This window comes from Triturus cristatus, chromosome 5_2 (genome assembly GCF_964204655.1).
Source record: "Triturus cristatus chromosome 5_2, aTriCri1.1, whole genome shotgun sequence".
Lineage (NCBI taxonomy): Eukaryota > Metazoa > Chordata > Amphibia > Caudata > Salamandridae > Triturus > Triturus cristatus.
The window spans coordinates 454,402,641-454,423,539 of NC_140588.1; the positions used below are offsets into that span (position 1 = coordinate 454,402,641).

General features: G+C 47.8%; 1 protein-coding gene across 1 annotated transcript in view; it reads right to left on the reverse strand.

The window, feature by feature from the left end:
* The window catches only part of PSMA2 (proteasome 20S subunit alpha 2), a 155,307-nt gene that overhangs the window by 36,350 nt on the left and 98,058 nt on the right, over positions 1-20,899 (reverse strand). The window lies entirely within an intron of this gene.

The following is a 20,899-nucleotide window of genomic DNA, read 5'->3' on the forward strand; positions in this document are numbered from 1 at the left end:
TTGTCTTGGTTTTTTTTTTTAAAGTTTCCCCGCAACATTTGGCGAGCCAGAACAGGAGTCCCTTTTGCCCTTAACCGACTGCTGCCACCGGAGTATCTCCTTCCCCGCTGCATAGATCATTGTATATGTTTGATGAGGGAAGCAGACCCTGTGTTCTCGAAAGCTCTGAGGCTATGATTTAGTGATTGCGGTCTTTAAGGTGAGGGCATTGCGGACTCGTCTCGCTAGCAATGGTAAAAGCAGATAAAATGTCAATTTAAGGTTACTCTAGTTTTGTAACTTTCATAGATTCCCATGCTTGAATCATCCTCAGTCACCTTGCACAAGTAAGGTCACAATAGACATAGAAATAGAGGCCTTAGGACTTTTCATTTAGTAACATATCCTAGTCATTATTTAAAAAAAGGAGCAAACTTAAGAGTCAACCAATTAGGTCACACCACCCCGTAGAACCTTCCTGAGAAGCTCCAATCCCGCAGATTTTCTACCGCATGTCAAGCTAGGGAGTCTCAAATGAGCTCTGCTCAGTTGTTTTTGTCAACTTTTTTTTGAAGACTTTCTCTACACTTTTCTCTTCAAAATTTACAGACCTACTCCAAGACTCTGTATCTGTTGGTTGGGTGTCTCAAAATGCCTTTCAATATGTCAGGCACATATGAAAAAGGCTCTCCAGGCCCTGTGGCACTTGCAGGAAGAAGAGGCCACACATTGATGACCATCATCAGGACTGCATATATTCATATATTGTCTTTACCCTGGGCATAAGATGAAAGACTGCAAGGTATGTTGCACGTTTTTCTCTAAAACTGAAGAACCGTGAGGGGAGACTCCTTCTAGGGCTGCAAAAGCTTAAGACCAGAGAAAATTCTGTCTCATGAGGAGAGTGGCACTAGGTCTTCCTCCAAAACACCTCTAAAGAGTTAGGGATGATTCTGCTGCCCATTCCTCTCATGCATGAACCACCAAAAAGGGAATCTTAAAAGACCGCTTAGGTCTCTCATAGACATTGCAGCTCTTCCAAATTACCTCATGAAAGTGCCGTTTCTTCAGCACGAATGGCGAAAAAAAAAAATCAAGGTCCTCCTCCTAAGAGCCTCAAAAATCAACTTCGGAGCCTCTGACACGCCCACCTCAGATGAGGCACACATTCAAAAAGCCAGCTGCTGCTCCACTGACGGATGGCGCGTCGACAGCATCTCCGCCCATGAGAAAATCGTCAACTCCTCCGTTGACAACAAGAACTGTCACAGCAGCATCAACGGCATCCACCACCAACACTATCACAGTGTTCACGGCAGCGTTTTCATCATCGACCAGCCATACATTCTATATCAACTACCGTCAACACAGTCATCTACGAAGACAACCCTACTGTTGATGGTGTCTACCTTGTCAACCGCAATTCTCTCCTCCACTAGGAGACAGAAATCACTCATGTTGACACTAACATCCTCGACAACTACAGAAAAAATGGTATCTAAGCAAAGACTAGCTAAAAAAGGCTCACAACGGTTCATACATCTCCAAGTAAGGTGCCTTCGCTGCTGCCTTCCCATCTACTGGACGATGAAGTCTCTTAAGAGGATAGCCTCTTTGATGCAGCATGTAGCCTTACACAGCTTAATGTTAAATGCCAGGACTTTACTAATGAAGGTGATAATTATCAACAAGAGTATTACGTGCCTCAAGAGCACTACCTACACCCTCAACAACACCAATTAGACAAGTTATGTCTTCCATCAGTGCTTGTATCAGACTTACAATGTATGCTGTGAGATTACAGGAAAAGGTCTCCAACCGCTACACCTGTTCAACAGATTCCAGCTACAACAGATTAACAGATTCCAGCTACCACAGCTTCAGCGCCTCTCGCCTGCGCAACAGTTGCCTACGCCTCCACCAGTAGTCTGTTATCCACAAGTATCGCAACAACAGGATCCCCCCCTCATCTGAGGAGGAAAGAGAAGGTGGTGAACTCTGTCATTTCGGTGACTGCGTGTTGCCAACACAATCATCTCCATCACCGCCACAGTAAATTCTCCTTTTGAGGACGGGGGGGGGGGGGGGGGGGGGGGGGGAGGGGGAGGGTTAGAAAGAGCAGCAAACGCTTTGAATTGTCTATGCCCGCAAAACAAACTGACTCTTTCCCTTATGGTTTCACGGAACCTTTTCGGAAAGCGGTTTGGGCCATGCTCATCATTGATTACATTTAGATGAGGGCTTGAAGGTTATGCACAACCCAGCCTCAGTACGAGCAGTATTGCCTCAACTTGATAAAAAGTTAAAGGCCCTGGAGGACGCACCACCAGCCTGCCTAATAGTGACCTCAAACCAGAATCTTATTTCCCAGGTAGCACAACAAATATCTAGCAATCCCTCTTCATCCCTATATATGGTGCTGGGAGCTAGTCAAACAGCACCATAATGGTAACACTGAAGACTGAGAAGTTTAGTATCAAACTACTCAGCACATTAAACCCGCACTGATGCCAGTGTAGGATTTAATGTACAAAACACTACAGAGGGCACCTTAGAGATGCCCCCTGAAACCTAACCTACAATCCACGTCTTGTCTGAGAGGCTGCCTAGGCTACCACACAGCAGACATGTTGCTGGACCCCTGGGTGGAGAGCCCCCGCTCTCCTGGGCCTGCAACAAAAGACATCCTGGTGCTAGGTCTCCTCCCCCAGGATGGGCAGGGGGAAGCTTTAAAGGCATGCAGCCTTTGCGAGCTTCTCCAGGCCACTTGCTGTACTCAGCAACTGGCCACCACCGGTTCTGACCTACACGCTGGCAGGAAGACTGGCCGTAAACTCCAAGTAAGGACAGGGGATGTGCCAGCCCTGCCAACCCCACCCCTCAGGTGGGGGAGGCGAGGTGAAGCACATCTCCGGGCCCTCGCCATCTTGAAGATGGGGAGCCCTACCCAATCAGGACTAGGCCACTGATCCCCTCCCACAGGAGAGTGGCAGGATAGGGGGTGTACCCACCCAACGACAGGGACCCAGTGGTCCCTGCCCTTTACATACCTGTAACTCTTCGATATTTAGTATTTAGGGGCACCCTGAACCTTCCTTCCTGAGATTCCAGATTCTAAAATAGCAAAGAAGATCAAGACAAAAGAAGACCTGCTGTGCAGCTGCTAAGAAGAGGAAGACACCAACTGCTTTGGCCCCAGCCCTACCGGCCTGTCGACCCTCGAGCCTGCTCCTGCTAAATCCTGGCACCTCCTGTGGCCAGCAACCTCACAAACCCCGGAGGACCTGGCTACCTTGTGACTCAGAGCACCTGGGACTCCCACGAGCAGTGGTTTTGCTCAAAGCATGCATCAAACTCCTGGCATCAGCCCGGAACCGCGAACCCTGCGCACACTGCACCTGCCAAGCCTGGACTGTGCCGGAGTGGACAAAGACCCAGAGGACGTCCCCCCGGCGACTGTGGCCCCGAATCCGGCACCCAAGAACCCACCTCGGCGCTCCTGATGACGCCTGCAGCCTCAGAACCAGGGACCCCCCCCAACCGCGATCAACAGAGGGTAAGATTTCCTGACACCAATAGGCACCCCTGCACTTGGCGCCCCCGTGCCCGACTCCTGGGTACCTACCTATCCTCCAACTACACAACTTACCTCTCGAAGTGGTGGTGGCACCTGAAGAATCTTCGTCCCCGAGCTTGCAGCCTTTGTTAGTCCTTGAGCTTTTCATAGCAATCCATTGAGCGCCCGAAGGCTCAAAAGCACCCTGAACCCAGTGCAACTTCTACTCCTATCTAATTCCCCATTTGCCCTGAGCAAGTGACCAGGAGCCCAGCTCCCACAGCCGCGTGGCCTGCTAGTCAGCAGCCACCAACCAAGGCCCCCCTGCCTTCCATAGGATAACACTGGGCCTAACTCACTCTGAACCCGGCTGCCCCTGTGCCGCTGAGGGTGCAACAACTGTACTTACCTGACCCTGGGAGGTTATATCTAACGTTAACCTCTGCCAAACCTCTGGGGACTGTGGACTCTGTACACACTATCTGTTTGGGAACAGTATATACAGAGCCACTTTCTTACATTGGTGGATCAGCGGTGGGATACAAACTTGCATTTGGTGGACTACTTGGTTACCATCTGATCACACAACAGAACTCTTAAAATTGCCTTTAGAATTTGGATTGGTCTTTCCCAAAATACTAAAAAGTCTTGTCAGGGCCTTGCTCAAGTTCCATTATAATTTTAGAAAAATAAAAGTCACTATAGTCAGGGTAGAGGATTAGAACTGTCAGGTTAGAATGACTCAAACAAACCCAGCTATTAGTGAAGATAATACCATGCAGGACCTGGTGGAGGAGCTCGACCTCACACCTTACTTACACTTGTCTTTCAAGGAATTGAGGTCCCTATGCAAACTTATAAATTTACCAATGGCCCTGCATCCAACCAAACTAGGGCTCCAGGAGCTCTTGGCTGAGTATGCTAAGGACCACCCATCTGAACATGGTGATGGCCAGTCAGATGAGGAAAGGGGAGAGGAGGAGGATAATAACCCCCCCACACTATTCCCTAGGGAGGAGAGGGCCCCCATACCCATGAATCCAAGAATTAGCATCTGGGAACCTAGATTTCACACAGGTGAACCAGGTACCAGAGAGTTCACTGGGGGACCCACCAGTGAAGAGGACAGCTTTTTAGCAAAGCTGGCCAAAAGGATGGATCTAGAGTCCAGGCTCCTGGCTCTAGAAAAAGAAAGGAGAGAGATGGGTTTAGCACCAATCAATGGTGGCAGCAATAATAAAAACAAGGATAGGGAGGAAGCTTCTGATCCTAAAACCCCCAAAGGGATTGTTCCTAAATTTGTGGAAGGTGATGACATCACCAAGTGGTTCTCAGCCTTTGAGAGTGCTTGTGAAATAAGAAGAGTAAAGACAACTCTCTGGGGAGCACTCCTGTGGGAACTGTTCTCTGGTAACTGCAGAGACAGGCTTAAGGCTCTCTCTGGGCCAGATGCAGGATCCTATGACCTTATGAGGAAGACTCAGGCATTTGGATTCACTACTGAGGAGTATAGAATTGGAATCAGGGGGGCTCACAAAACCCAGACCTAGTCCTGGACTTCGTAGACTTCACTAAAGACACTGGATGGTTGGTTAGCTGGACATGGTGTGCATGATTTTACTGGATTGTACGATTTGTTCATGAAGGAACATATATTAAGTAATTGCACAAATGAAAAGTAGTATCAGCATTTGGTAGACCTAGGTCTAATTTCTCCCCAAGAATTGGGAAAAAAGGCAGACCACTGGGTCAAGACTAGGGTGACAAGGACAGTCACTGGGGGTGACCAGAAGAAGGTGGTCACAAAACCTCCCCAGGGGAAAGGTGGTGAGAATCCCCAAGATAAAAAGTCTGAGTCTTCCAAAGGGTCCCAAGAACCTGTTCAGGGGGGTGGGACGCAAACTACTCCCTATGTGCCTCAACCCTATAGGGGGAAGAACTTTGATCCCTTAAAGGCCTGGTGTAATAACTGTAGGAGGTCAGGACACCTAACTGTAGATACATCTTGCCCCCACAACAAAGCCCCTAAGGCACCCAGTACAGCTACTCCTGGGGCAGCAAATTTACAGATGGGATCAGAAATGTACCCTGATCAAATCTGGGAACACACGGAGGCAAGTCTAGTCTCACTGGGGGAAGTGGAGTTTGCCACTGAAGCTGTGTGGCCACCCAACTTAAATATTTGCAGTACCCCTGGGTGAATGGAACTAGGGTAGAAGCTCTGAGGGATACAAGTGCCAGTGTCGCTATGGTGAAAGACACACTGTTTTACCCTGAGCAATATTTGATTGGGAAAACTTACCCAGTCACCAATGCTGACAGTGTCACAACTAGTCATCCCATGGCGACATTAGGCTGGGGGGATACTAGCCTGAAACAGGTAGTGGTCTCTCCAAAGTTGCCAGCTGCATGTCTGCTAGGAAATGATCTGGAAACCTCAGCCTGGGCTGAGGTTGAGCTAAAGGCCCATGCAGCCATGCGGGGCATCCCTGAATTGGTGTGTGTGCAAACCACAGCAGAGAGCAAGAGGAAGGGTGAAACAGTAGGTCTGGAGCCTGAAATAATGGCCCAACCAACCAAGAGAAAAGGTAAGAAGACTGGGGAACCAGCTTCTGTACAGCAGAACACTCAGGACCCCTCTCCACAGGGAGAGGACTTGGATACCCCTGAGGGAACTGAGCCCATGGAGCTTGACCCTTACCAGGTTTAACTATTGGGCCCAGAGGGACCCTCTAAGGAAGAGCTGTGCCAGGGTCAGCAAGACGGTGCCACTCTTGAAAGCCTGAGGCAGCAAGCTGCTTCAGAAGCAAAGGGAGATGTCAGTGGTACCCACAGAGCTTATTGGGAAGAGAGATTACTGTATGCTGAGGCAAGAGACCCCACTCCTGGAACCACCAGGAGGGTGGTAGTGCCACATAAGTACAGGGAGTTCCTCCTAACTTTGGCTCATGACATCCCACTAGCTGGACATCTGGGGCAATCCAAAACTTGGGAAAGGCTAGTTAGTCACTTTTACTGGTCCCAGATGCACCGACAGGTGAAGGAGTTTGTCAGCTCCTGTGTTACCAGTCAAGCCAGTGGCAAGAGAGGTGGCCACCCAAAGGCACCCCTAATCCCACTACCAGTGGTGGGGTGCCCCTTGAAAGGGTAGGTGTGGCCACTTGAACCTTCCACAGCCTTAGGGAACAAATTCATTCTAGTAGTAGTGGATCATGCTACTAGGTACCCTGAGGCAATTCCACTTAAGACTACTACAGCTCCTGCAGTAGCCAAGGCCCTCCTGGGTGTCTTCACCAGGGTAGGGTTTCCTAAGGAGGTGGTTTCAGACAGAGGTTCCAACTTCATGTCTGCTTACCTGACACACATGTGGAAGGAGTGTGGAGTGCAGTACAAGTTTACTACACCCTACCATCCACAAACCAATGGTTTGTTGAGAGATTCAACAAGACATTGAAAGGCATGATCATGGGACTCCCTGAAAAACTCGTAAGGAGATGGGATGTCCTGTTGACATGACTGCTTTTGTTCCTAAGGAGGTGGTTTCAGACAGAGGTTCCAACTTCATGTCTGCTTACCTGACACACATGTGGAAGGAGTGTGGAGTGCAGTACAAGTTTACTACACCCTACCATCCACAAACCAATGGTTTGTTGAGAGATTCAACAAGACATTGAAAGGCATGATCATGGGACTCCCTGAAAAACTCGTAAGGAGATGGGATGTCCTGTTGACATGACTGCTTTTGCTTACAGCGAAGTGCTACAGAAGGGAGTAGGTTTCTCACCCTTTGAACTTATGTTTGGTCATCCTGTGAGGGGACCACTTTGTCTTGTAAAAGAGGGCTGGGAGAGACCTCTCCAAGAGCCCAAACAAGACATAGTGGACTATGTGCTTGGCCTAAGGTCCAGAATGGCTGGGTACATGGAAAAAAGCATCCAAAAATCTTGAGGCCAGCCAGGAGCTTCAGAAGCACTGGTATGACCAAAAAGCTGCTCTGGTTGAATTTCAACCTGGGCAATAGGTGTGGGTTTTGGAGCCAGTGGCACCAAGGGCACTCCAAGATAGATGGAGTGACCCTTACCCTATCCTAGAAAAAAAAAAAAAAAAAAAAAAAAAAAAAAGAGTGTGCTCACCTACTTAGTTGACCTGGACACTAGCAGGACCCCCAAAATGAGTTAGCCATGTGAACCGCCTTAAACTCTACAATGACAGGGCTGACATCACCATGCTAATGGTGACTGATGAGGAACAGGAAGCAGAGAGTGAACCTCTCCCTGATCTCCTCTCCTACGGCCCACAAGATGGGTCAGTGGATGGTGTAGTCTTTTCAGACACCCTCTCTGCCCAACAGCAGACTGACTGCAAGCAAGTCTTGCAACAGTATGCTAGCCTCTTTTCCCTGACCCCTGGTCTGACAAACTGGTGTACCCATGATGTGGACAATGGTGACCGTGCACCTGTCAAAAACAAGATCTATCGTCAGTCAGACCAAGTCAGGGAAAGCATCAAGGCTGAGGTCAGCAAGATGCTGGAGTTAGGGGGTCATTGAACCCTCCGAGAGCCCCGTGGTTCTGGTCCCCAAACCTCATCAACAGGGTGGAAAGAGAGATGAGGTTCTGTGTGGACTATAGAGGGCTCAACTCTGTCACCAAGACAGATGCTCACCCTATTCCAAGAGCAGATGAACTGATAGATAAATTGGGGGAAGCCAAATTCCTCAGTACCTTCGACTTAACTGCAGGGTACTGGCAGATTGGCATGGCCCCAGGAGCAAAAGAGAAAACGGCATTCTCCACACCTGATGGGCATCATCAGTTTACTGTGATGCCTTTTGGGTTAAAGAATGCCCCTGCCACCTTCCAGAGGTTGGTGAACCATTTCCTGGCTGGGTTGGAATCCTTTAGTGCAGCTTATCTTGATATTGCTGTCTTTAGCTCCACCTGGCAGGATCACCTGATCCACCTTGGGAAGGCTTTAGAGGCTCTGCAAAATGCAGGCCTCACTATCAAGGCATCCAAATGCCAGATAGGGCAGGGCACTGTAGTATAATTGGGCCACCTTGTAGGTGGAGGCCAGGTACAACCCTTACAACCCAAGATCCAGGCCATCCTGGACTGGGTAGCTCGAACAACCCAGACCCAAGTCAGGGCATTCCTTGGCTTGACTGGGTACTACAGGAGGTTTGTGAAGGGATATGGGTCCATTATGACTCCTCTCTCAGAACTCACCTCCAAGAAGATGCCCAAGAAGGTTAACTGGACAGTTAGTTGCCAAAAGAATTTTGACACCCTGAAAGAAGCAATGTGCTCAGCACCAATTCTAAAAGGCTCCAGATTATGCCAAGCAGTTCATAGTGCAGACTGATGCCTCTGAGCTAGGGATAGGAGCGGTCCTATCCCAGACCAATGATGAAGGCCAAGACCAACCTGTTGCTTTTATAAGCAGGAGGCTACTCCCCAGGGAGCAGTTGGAGTGCCATTGAGAGGGAGGCCTTTGCTGTGGTTTGGTCCCTGAAGAAGTTGAGGCCAAACTAGATTGGTACTCACTTCCTGGTTCAAACTGACCACAGACCTCTCAGATGGCTAATGCAGATGAAAGGGGAAAATCCAAAACTACTAAGGTGGTCCATCTCCCTACAGGGAAAGGACTTTGAAGTTGAACACAGACCAGGTACTGCCCATGCAAACGCAGATGGACTTTCCAGGTTCTTCCACTTAGACAATGAAGACTCCATAGGGCAAGGTTAGTGTCTCATCACCTTTCGTTTGGGGGGTGGGGAGGGGGGGGGGGTGGTTGTGTGTGAAAGTGCCATCTTTCTTGCATGGTATGCCCCCACTTTTTGCTGAATGTACTTTGACTGAGTGTGCCCTGGACTCCTGCCAATCAGGTGCCCAGGGCCTATGTTCCTTCCCTAAAACCTAAATTGGCAAACCCGGGCCACATGTCAGCCCCTGCTAAATGGTACCCTAGGTACCTAGGGCCTTGTGACCAGGGAAGGCCTCTAAGGGCTGAGGCACTTATTGTGCCATCCTTAGAGGCCCTGTACCCTAACACAAACACACTGCCCTTGCAGGCTGTCTGGGTACAAGACAAAACAAAGAGTCTACATGGCACACATCCCTGTGTGCCATGCCCACAACCTACACTGCCCTGGCATACATCAGCCACCCCTCTAGCTGGATGCCCTATGCCAGTGGTGTGGGCACAGGAGCATGAACACCTACAGTACCCAGGTCCATTCCTGGGCACAGTAAGTGTAGTGCTGCAATTTAAGAGTATATGGTGCTGGGAGCTCATCAAACACGAACTCCACAGCACCATAATGGCAACTCTGAAGACTGAGAAGTTTAGTATCAAACTTCTCAGCACATTAAACCCGCACTAATGCCAGTGTGAGATTTAATGTACAAAACACTAGAGGGCATCTTAGAGATGTCCCCTGAAACCTAACCTACAATCCACGTCTTGTCTGAGAGGCTGCCTAGGCTGTCGCACAGCAGACATGTTGCTGGACCCCTGGGTGGAGAGCCCCCGCTCTTCTGGGCCTGCAACAATGCACATCCTGGGCGAGGTGCTAGGTCTTCTCCCCCAGGATGGGCAGGGGGAAGCTTAAAAGGCATGCTGCCTTTGTGAGCTTCTCCAGGCCACTGGCTGTACTCAGCAACTGGCCCCCACTGATTCTGACCACCACTCTGGCGGGAAGACTGGCCGGAAACTCCAAGTAAGGACAGGGGATGTGCCAGCCCTGTCCACCCCACCCCTCAGGTGAGGGAGGCGAGCTGAAGCACATCTCCGGGCCCTCGCCATCTTGAAGATGGGGAGCCCTACCCAATCAGGACTAGGCCACTGCCCCCCTCCCACAGGAGAGTGACAGGATAGGGGGTGTACCCACCCCAGGACAGGGATCCAGTGGTCCCTGCCCTTTACCTACCTGTAATGCCCCTAAATTTAGTATTTAGGGGCACCCTGAACCTTCCTTCCTGAGAGTCCAGATTCTAAAACAGCAAAGAAAATCAAGACGAAAGAAGACCTGCTGTGCAGCTGCTAAGAAGAGGAAGACACCAACTGCTTTGGCCCCAGCCCTACTGGCCTGTGGACCTTGAACCTGCTCCTGCTATGTGCCTCCTGTGGCCAGCAACCTCACAAACCCCGGAGGACCTGACTACCTTGCGACTGAGCACCTGGGACTCCCACGAACAGTCGCTCTGCTCAAACTAAGTATCTATCCCCTGGCATCAGCCTGGAACCGTGAACCCTGCACACACTGCACCCGCCAAGCCGGGCCTGTGCCGGAGTGGACAAAGACCCTGAGGACGTCCCCCCGTCAACTGTCACCCCGAATTCGGCACCCAAGAACCCACCTAGACGCTCCTGAAGACGCCTGCAGCCTCAGAACCAGGGACCCCCCCAACCGCGATCAACAGAGGGTAAGATTTCCCGACACCAAAAGGCACCCCTGCACCCAGCGCCCTGCACCCCGACTCCTGGGTACCTACCTATCCTCCAACTACCCAACTTACCTCTCGAAGTGGTGGTGGCACCTGAAGAATCTTCGTCCCTGAGCTTGCAGCTTTGTTAGTCCTTGAGCTTTTCTATAGCAATCCATTGAGTACCCGAAGGCTCAAAAGCACCCGGCACGCAGCCGCCCGAGTGGCCCTGGCAGTGCAACTTCTACTCCTATCCACTTCCCCATTTGCCCTGAGCAAGTGACCAGGAGCCAGCTCTCACAGCCACGTGACCTGCTAGTCAGCAGCCACCAACCAAGGACCCCTGCCTTCCATAGGATAACATTGGGCCTAACTCATCCTGCACCCAGCTGCCCCTGTGGGTGCAACAACTTTACTTACCTGACCCTGGGAGAACCCCGAGTCTATGCCCAGAACCTTAACTCTGCCGGTCGAGTACTTACCCAAAAGTCGATAACTCACTTTTCTACCATAGGGTAACATTGACTGGTTTCTCTTGAATTTTCTTCTAAGTGTGGAGTTTCTAAACTTTACAATATTCACCTAAAATCAACCAAGTAACGAAAACGGAAATCCTCACCTGCTCTTAGGAGAGATCTCAGTGATGGATCTTGGTGCCCAGCACGGACCCTGAAAAGTACTTACAACCGTACTTACCACTAACTCAATTTTCTCCCATAGGAAACCATTGACTGTTTTTCCGTGAAATTTCTGATGTCCATTTTTGCAAACTACAGATATTCTTTAAAAATCGTACCAACTGTGAAAACGTAATTACTTACCTGTTTTAGATAGATGCCCCAGTACTGAGCCTAGGAGCCCAGCACTGGATTACAAAAGTAACGGGAACATACTTTACCCGTAGCTTGAATTTTCTTCCATAGGAAACCAATGACTGTTTTTCTGTGAAAATTCTTTTAAGTGTCGATTTTGCAAACTTATGAATATTCCTTAAAAATTGCCTGTGAAACTTAAACGCAGTTTCTCAACTGCTTACAGGTGGTACACTAGTGCTGGATCTAGGATCCAACACTGAACTAGAAAAAGTAACCATAACTCCACTTACCTGCTGAGTGAATTTCCTTCCATAGGATAACATTGATCATTTGATTAGAAAAAGTTTGTCAACTTTTAAAATAGCAAAATATTGCTTAAAAATCACAACAGTAACTAAAACAAATTTACTCACTTGTTTCCAAGAACTGTCCCAGGACTGAATCTAGGATCCAGTCCTGGAGTTAGAAAAGTAATCCTGAAAGTAAAAAATTCCCATTGAGCTCAATGTATTATTGTGTTTGAAATTGTGTTACTTATTGCAACAAACTAACTATTACCTGCAAAAGTCAATTGCCTATTGCAAAGTATTTACCTAAAGCATCTCATTCTGAGAAAGTATATTTTGTTACCTATTGTTGGTTCCAAAATAAAACAACCATATATTTTTTTTATACAAACCATTGGCCTAGAGTTCAGTTCTTGAGTGTGAGAGACCATTTGCTGACAGTGTGTACAACAAATGCTTTACACTGTCCTCTGATACTGCCTTACTGCTCGACCAAGCTACCACTTTGGAGAGTAAGGTTATATCTAACTTTATCCTCTGCCAAACCTCAGGGGACTGTGGACTCTGTACACACTGTACCTATTTGGGACCAGTATATACAGAGCGACTTTCTTACAAAGGGTTCCAGGCATTTCATAAAAATGTGGGGAGCAGACTGGAGACCGAAGGGAAGCCTCCAGAATTGAAAGTGGCTGCCACCACTGTGAAGCTGAGGAACTTTGTGTTTGGGGTAGATGGGTACATGAAAATAGGCGCCTTGAAGGTGCAGGGATGACATGTAATATCCCTTGTTGAGGAGTTTCAATATATGTGCAACATGATTGTTTTTTTTAGGTATTTGTTGAGGTTGCTAAAGTCGAGGATTGGTTTCCACCGCCTTGACTTCTTGTGGATTAAGAAGGAACCGGAGTAGAAAACGTTTCCTCGGAGGACGGGGTACTCTCTCGATCGCTTGCTTTTGCAACATGGTTTTGACCTTCCTGGGGGTGGCACAAATAATTTTGGGTGCATGGTTGAGGGGATGTTGAGGGAGGTATTTGTATGAATTCCAACAGGTGTCCATATTGAACTAGTTTCAGGACCCATTAATTGGTCAACATCAGTTTCCAACGGTGTAGGTGATTGGAGATTCTTGCTGGTACCCTGGGTGGAAGAGAGTTGTAGTAGCTGGCGCCTGGCTGGAGTCATTGTCTGTGATTTTTCTCTTTGGCCTGTCATCTGGATTTTCCTCTGAGAGGAGGGCGATGATATGCACCCGATAGTGGTTGTGACTAATGGCATGGGGAGCAGAATTGTTAAGTATTGGAACAATATGTGGGGTATCGGTACTGTTGATATCCTACACAAAGGAAGGCTGGACTCTTCCTTGAGCTCCGCGAAAAGGCACCTTTTTGGACTGCAGAGTTCCCAGTGATTTGGCAGTGTTGGTGTTCGTTTTGATTGTTTGTAGAGCTTTGTCAACATGCTTTCTGAACAATGCCTCTCTGTCATAAGGCAAATCTAGTATCTTTGTCTGGACTTCCAGTGTCAAGTTGGTCGACTTGAGCCATCCTTGACGGCAAAGGATCACTCTGCCAGCAAGCTGCCTGAACCTGGTGGAGGCAATGTCCATGGCACAGTCTATGATCTCAGAGGATTGTTGACCTTCCAGCAATGCTTTCTTTGCGTCCCCTCTAATGTGTTCAGGAAGGTGGTCCAGATATGGGGCGATTGGTCAGTCATAGCAGCCAAGGAGCGCATGGAAATTGCGGCCCTCCCCGTGAGGGCGGGCATGGAACAAAACCATTTGCCGATGTTTTCTAGACGCCTGCCATCTTTGTCTGGGGGTGCTGAAAGGGGCATGGAAGGATTCCTTGATCTTCTTTGTGCCACCTGTGAGATGACAGTCTGGTTTACGTTGGCCCGTGAGGCAAGCTGGAGCATCCTCTGGGGCCTTGTACTTTTTGTCTAGCTTAGGCATTATGGCTGGTAAGCGCATGATGTTTAGGCTGTGGGTCCACACGTAATCAATGATGGGTATGGCTTTGACTGTTTTCCAAAAGAGTTCCTCAAAGTCATAAAGGAAACAGTCTTGTTGCTTGGCAGGCATAGGTAGTACGAAACGGGTGGCAGCCCTTTCTAAGAGGTTGTGGAAATCTCCTATATCCTCCGGAGGTTAATAAACATTTGGTGGTAATGGAGAGGCTGGTGTAGGCAGGACAGTCGTCCAATTTATCGTGATGATCTTCAAGCTCACCTTCTTCCTTCTCTCCCTCAGATGATGTTGGATCCTGCAAGGGCACTACTAGCAGAGAATGGTATGCTGGCTTAGTAGGAGGCAGACCTTATGGCTGAGGAGTGGCTGTTGAGGAGGCGCAGAGACTGTGGAGACTGGGCATGTTGAACCGGAGTAGACGCTGGAAGAAAGCAGGTCCTGTAGTCTACCAACATAGATTGCAAATCTGTTAAAAGAGTGGATGGTACACATATCACTTCTTGTTGGTATTGTTGAGGGCGATGATAGCATCTGGCTCATAGTATTCCACTGCATCCGAGTATTCCTGACATTTTAAATGAAGCTCTGAAGGGCTTTAAGCTGCCCCATAGAGGCTGTCCTTAGTCATTACCCAAGATGTGGGATGGCACCCAACTCAGAGTTAAGGGATGGCATGATCTTCTTCTTTAGATGGTCACCGTTTGGCTCGTCAACGAGGAAAGAGGCAGTGTGGATGGCCTCTGCGCCGGCGGTGGAATTATCATCGACTTGTCCATGGACAGGAGATCACCATCAGTGGTGATGTCCCTGGTTGCTCAGTCATCGGCGGCGGAGACACCGACGAGCACACCGTAGGCAGGGTCTGCTGTCGACGAGTGTCAACGAAGGTGAAATCTTACCAGTCAACGATGACTGTCGATGAAGATGCTGCCGCTGACACCGTAATAGTGGTGATGATAGATGCCTCTGAAGAGACTGTGGACAGTCGCCGATGTCCTCATCGATGGGAATGCCGATGACCTATCCATCTGCGGGGCTAAACAAGTTTTTTTTTTAAAAAACATGCTTTGCGTAAGGTGGAGGTGTTGGGGTCTCTAAAGTCTATTTCTGAAGCGATTTTGAGGGAAATCTGACTTTTTTTATCCTTTCTAGGTGGAAGAAGGGCATGTTTGTAGGAAGCTGGCTCTGTATATGGTATGCAACTAGGTGGTTATACCGTGTACGGAGTACAGGGCTTCCCTAAAAGTGTACAGGGCTCAAAGTTAAACCCAAAGGGGCACATGCATCAAGCCATTTTGCGATCGCAAACAGTGCGATTTTCAAAAATCGCCTGTTTGAGATCACAAAATGGCTTTTTCTAATGCATGAAAGATTTTTTACATTTGCAATCTAGGTAACCGCAATTTTTTGTGATTCACAAAGTGCGAATGCAAATAGGGAATCGCAATTTGCGATTCCCTAATGCACATGAAAGTAGCCTTTCCTAAATTTAGGAAACGCTTATTAACATCAACTTGAAGTTGATGTTAACCATGTGCATACTTTGAAAAATGCACAAAACTGTATTTTTCAAAGTGCCATGTGGCACGCACACATGCCTCTAGGGCACGTGTGTGCCTTACATGTGCACCTTTTTTTTATAGGGGCTCCTATGCATTACCTAATTTTACCAGTGAGGTCATCGCAGTTTAGGTAATGCAAGACCATTCTCACATATGGGCCTTGGCCCATAGGAAAGAATAGAGTTGCAATTGCAAATAGTGATTCCCCAATTGCACTTGAGATTCTTAAGGAATCGCAAGTAGAGAATCGCTATTTGCTGCCTGTTTTGTTGCACTGCATTTTGTGCTTACCAAATAGTGATTTCTTAAAAATTGCTATTTGGTAGTCGCAAAATGTAATTTGATGCATGTGCCCCAAAGTGCTCTATTAGTAGTAGTGTGGGCGAGCAGCCTTAGGCCCAACACAGAGGAGTGTAAGACATTTATTAGACAACACTGACCAATATTGGAGACACAACTCGAAAAGGAGATGCACACCAATTTTAGGGCACTATTACGATTCTGGCGGTCCATCGACCACCAGAATCATGGGGGTGTGACGGTCCGACCGCCCCATTATGAGTTGGATGGTCGGACAGGCATTTCGCCAACACGGAACCGTCGCTCCCTTGCGATGGTGCATCGGTCTGGAGTCCGAAATAAGCTTGCTGGTGCCCTGAGGCACCAGCAAGAATATTATGACTTTCATCACTGCCAGAGCTATGATGGAGGTTCTTCCTCCATGAAAAGGCTGGCTGTGAGGAAGTGCACGGGGATGCACGCAGGGAGGTACATGTTGGCCCCCTATATTTCTGCACGCCCAGTTCCAGCAGGACATGATGCATTTCTTCCTGTGCAGGAATAGGCACTGGCAGTCCTGCAGCGGTGCGGTTTCAGGCTCACATTGAGCCTTTAAACAGCACCGCCGCAGGACCGCCACGCCCCCGCCAGACCATAAAATTACTTGTGAACTGGCGGGCAGGCGGCAGCGACTCTTGGCAGTGCGGGAGCATGGCGGTGACGTGCCGTCCACTCCAACAAAACCAAATGTAATAATCTGGCCCTTGGAAAAATAATCTTTGTTTGTACTTTATTTAAAGACCGAGGTCTTTGCAATAAGGTAAGTAAGTTTTTGAATAAAAATAACTTTCACTTTCAAAAGTCGAAGAATTTCTGAACAGTTCAAGGTTATCCTAAGGGGGGGGGGGGGGGGGGGAGGGGGGGGAGGGACTGGTGGTTAAACATGCAAGTATTACACTTACAGTTCCAGTCTTCGGGACCAAAGTTCAGCAAGGGTCAGGTGAGTACCAACACTGCAACACCAGTGGCGCAGGCGGGTGCAAAGGTCAAAATCAAAGTTCGGCCGAATGCGTTTCAATGGAGACTGCCGTGGTCGAAGCCACACTGATTGCAGGTAAGTGTATTGGTTGCAGGGGCCAAGCTATGGGGTTAGGTTAAGCACAGGTGGGGCCACAAAGGTGTAGCAAACATACACCATGAGCTGCACAGGGGCAGCCGGGTGTACGGTGCAATTTCAGCGTTGGGCGCCCAATGCTCTTTAAAGGGCATTCTGTTGTTGACAAACAGGCTGCAGGCGTTGCACCGGAGGTTCAGAACGGAGACCAGCGACAACACAGGTAAGTAGAGGTGTAGGGGGCCATACGGGCACCGTCTGTTCAGCTCACCAAGGCCCAGGAGCTTCAGGTGCAGGAGTGCCTTTCGACGTCAGTCGTCTTACCGGAGACAGTCGTGGTCAGGGGGGGGCCTCTGAGTTCACACTTCAGGCGCCATCGTGGAGATCAGCCAACGCTGCACTCGAGGTCAGGATCATTGGTGAGACTTCACTGGACAGGTGAGCCACTAAGACTCTGGCTGTGGGCGTCGGGTGCAGTAGATTTCTACTGGGCAGGTCTAATGTCCTTGGGAGATAGGAGTCTTTTTCGAAGGCAGCAGTCCTCCTAAGGTGTTTGGAGGTCGCAAGACAGGGTGCCTTTTGGTCACAGGATCTTCGAAGCTGGAGACTCTGCAGGGTCTTCTTTCTTCTTAGTTTTTCGCAGATCTAGTTTCCAGGTCTGGGTTAGCCATTTAAATACTAAATTTAGGGGCGTTTTAGGGGAGTAGCAGGTAGGGCCAATGGGGACCTTATTTGGGGTGACTACACCCTCAATTATGCCAACCTCCTATGGGAGGGGGCAGTGACCTAGACCTGTTGGAGGGGTCATCCCTTCTTTAAGATGAAGGGGACTGAAAATTAGCTTAACTTCGCCTTCTCTGCCTGAGGGGTGGAGCTTGCAAACATGGGCACACCTTCTAGCTTTTCTAAGTTTTTCCGCTGGTTTTCCTGCTTAAAGTGGGGGTGTAAACCAGGGACTGCCATCGGCTGCTAGCAACAGAGGCTGTGGGTCGCATTACAAAGCCGGCAGGCCTTTTGAAGCCTACCCTTTGAGCACTGGCCCATCCTGGGGGAGGAGGTGTGACATCTCTGCCAAGGATGTGCATGGGTCTGGTCCCAGAGAGAAGATGCTCTCCACCCAGGAGTCCAGAAACCTGTGTGTGGCAGGCTGCCTAAAGCCAGTCAGTGCCAACACCAGGGTCAGTAGGTTTTCAAGGGGCACCTCAGAGATGCACTAGGAGTATGTTACAATAAACCCCATATTGGCATCAGTGTGGGTTTATTGTGAGGAGTACTTTGATACCAAACACTCCTGTGTTCAGTGAAGCCATCATGGTGCTTTGGAGCTCGAGTTGTCAAGTTCCTAGCCAATGTACTCTCTATGGATTCACTGGCACTTACAATATTAGGGAATAGACCTCAATATTGTAGAGGCGTATATGCACATGCAGATATGCCCACACCTGGGCTATAGTGCACCCTGCCGTAGGGCTGGTAAGGCCTGCTAGAGTGGTGACTTACGTATATCTTAGGCAGTGCTAACTTGCATGGCACACAGGTAGTGTGCCATGTCGACTGGCATTTTGTCTGTACTAGGCTATGCGTGCTGCAGTGGCAATCTGCATGGCCTTGGTGAGGGGTCCCTAGGGGACCCTCTTTAGTCCCAATGCCCTTGGTACCCAGGTACCTTTTACTAGGGACTTACAGGGTGGCCTGAAGGGCCAATTGGGGAATATATTTTATGGATGAAGCACTGACACAGGGAATCCAATTGGCAGGGACGCTGTGAACTACAATCAAAATCACATCAATGTCCAGGCAAAAAGTGGGGGCTAACCATGTAGTAGAAAAGTATACACGAATATGGGATGATGTTGCAGGTTACACTTGGATAGATAGTACAGTAAATCCTCAGATAGTCATGAGATTACTTTTGTCAGAGGCAATACAAACAGAAGAAAATGTTAGATGAAGGAGGTGCCCCAGATAATTGGATAAACAGATGGTTTTCTTTACTACCATCCTGGATGTCGGGACTGTTGGGAGCCTTGTTGCCAGCTCTTGTGTCATTAATATATTTTGGTATTCAATTGATTTTAGCATGTTGTAGGAGGATTAGTACAAAGGCGGCAGGAATGTTTGTTAGGACATTAACACAAGTAGTAGATGCTCAGGGAAATACTTATCACTTAGTGCCAAGTACAGACCAAGGATTAGAACCAGTAGTTGAAATATCAACTAGAGGGGGGAATGTTCTAGAGGGAATGAAACATGAAAAAAATTACACTACAGCAGACACCAGTAGAAAACGATATAAACGTACAAGAGGTGAAAGAGCAGGGTAGGCCTAAAATTCATGCTAATGCCAGAGAAGTGATGCATTCACTTGAAAATCGAGTGCATGACCTGCAAGGTCTTAGTTAAGGGGAAACCTGTGTTCGTAAGCTTGAAGGAATTTCTAGTATTCGCACAGAGGCAAGTATTCTGTATTCTTAGCAAGTTGGAAACATAATTAAACAACAAGTGCAGGAGAATGAATTAGCGTAGAGCACACAGAGGTCTTGGGAGTGGAATGATAAAGCGCACACACAAAAATACACATGCATTTAAGAGTAGAGAATAGTTAGTTTGTTAAGTATGGTTAGAAATTACAATGAATAATGTGCAGAGAGAAGTCATAATGTTAGGAACACAAGTGATTAAATGTTGTTGTAACCAATGAGTGATTTCTAAGTAATGAATTATTTGACCTTATGTAGCAAACATTGTCTGAGTATAAAAACGGCTACATGTGAAGCAGCAGATTGAGACCAGCTGTTTGCCTTTGTAAGGATAGCTACTCTTCCAGTTGCGACACTATAAAGCTGTGTTTGCCTTGCCAAAGGAGTCTTGTCTTTTTATTCAACTTTCCATGCAATACTAGCTGTAAAGAAGAGCTCATTTAGAAATGCACTTTGACAAAGAGATTAAAGAATGCAAAAAGCAATAACAGCATGGATTTAATATTGTGTAGTTTAGTCCCAGAGCCGCCACCCTCGTTCAAATCCAACACAAACTGGCCATTCTTTATTTACATAGGTCACTAATAATGAGGACATCCTCCTTTCAGGTCAGAGGAATAGGTGTAGCATATTATTTTGAGTAGTGACCTTTGGATGATTCCTGCTGCAGCATCTTGTCCTTTCTATTGCTCAAAAACAGCAGTGTTGGCAATGAAAATCAGGTTTTCCTATAAGTATAATGCCTTCAGAATCACAGGAAAAACCTGCAGTTTTTAAAAACTGAGAAAATAGTCACCACATCCCTTCACATATTGAGGTGATGTGTTCATTGGTTTGATTATTTTAACATTAATGATACTACCCAGAAGCTTTTCTTTGTCGCTCACTTTAATGATTATGATGTAGTTTCGAGCTCTTGAGGATCTCATGCCACAAACTTGGTAAGTTTGCGAGTTAACGGATGCTGAGCTACTCTTCAAAAGTTTCAGTAAAAATATACGTGACCTGAAGTTTTCCCTTGGGTTTACTGTATATAATGGTAAATGTGTGTACACTTTTTGGCTGTTTTGGTTTTGCTGAAATAGTTTACATTTTGTACAAAAGTCTGCCTTCTCAAAGGGACCAAGAGCAGATAGTACTAGGAAAAAAACTGTCTTAACTGCCTTCACAGACGCTTTTCTGCTCAACCACTGAATAACTGATACCAGTTTCTTAGAGGCCTATGCGATATACATTTGGCTAATGAATAAGTACTGAGAAAGTTGATAGATTTGGATCCTTGCAAGTCAGCGGTTTAGATTTAATTATTGTGTGTACATTTTATAAAATAGGCATCAAGAAGTTTTAAATGATAAAAAAAATATATAAACACCAGTATCTCAAGATGGCATGCACGTTTGCAAAAAAAGAAATTTGGACAAAAAG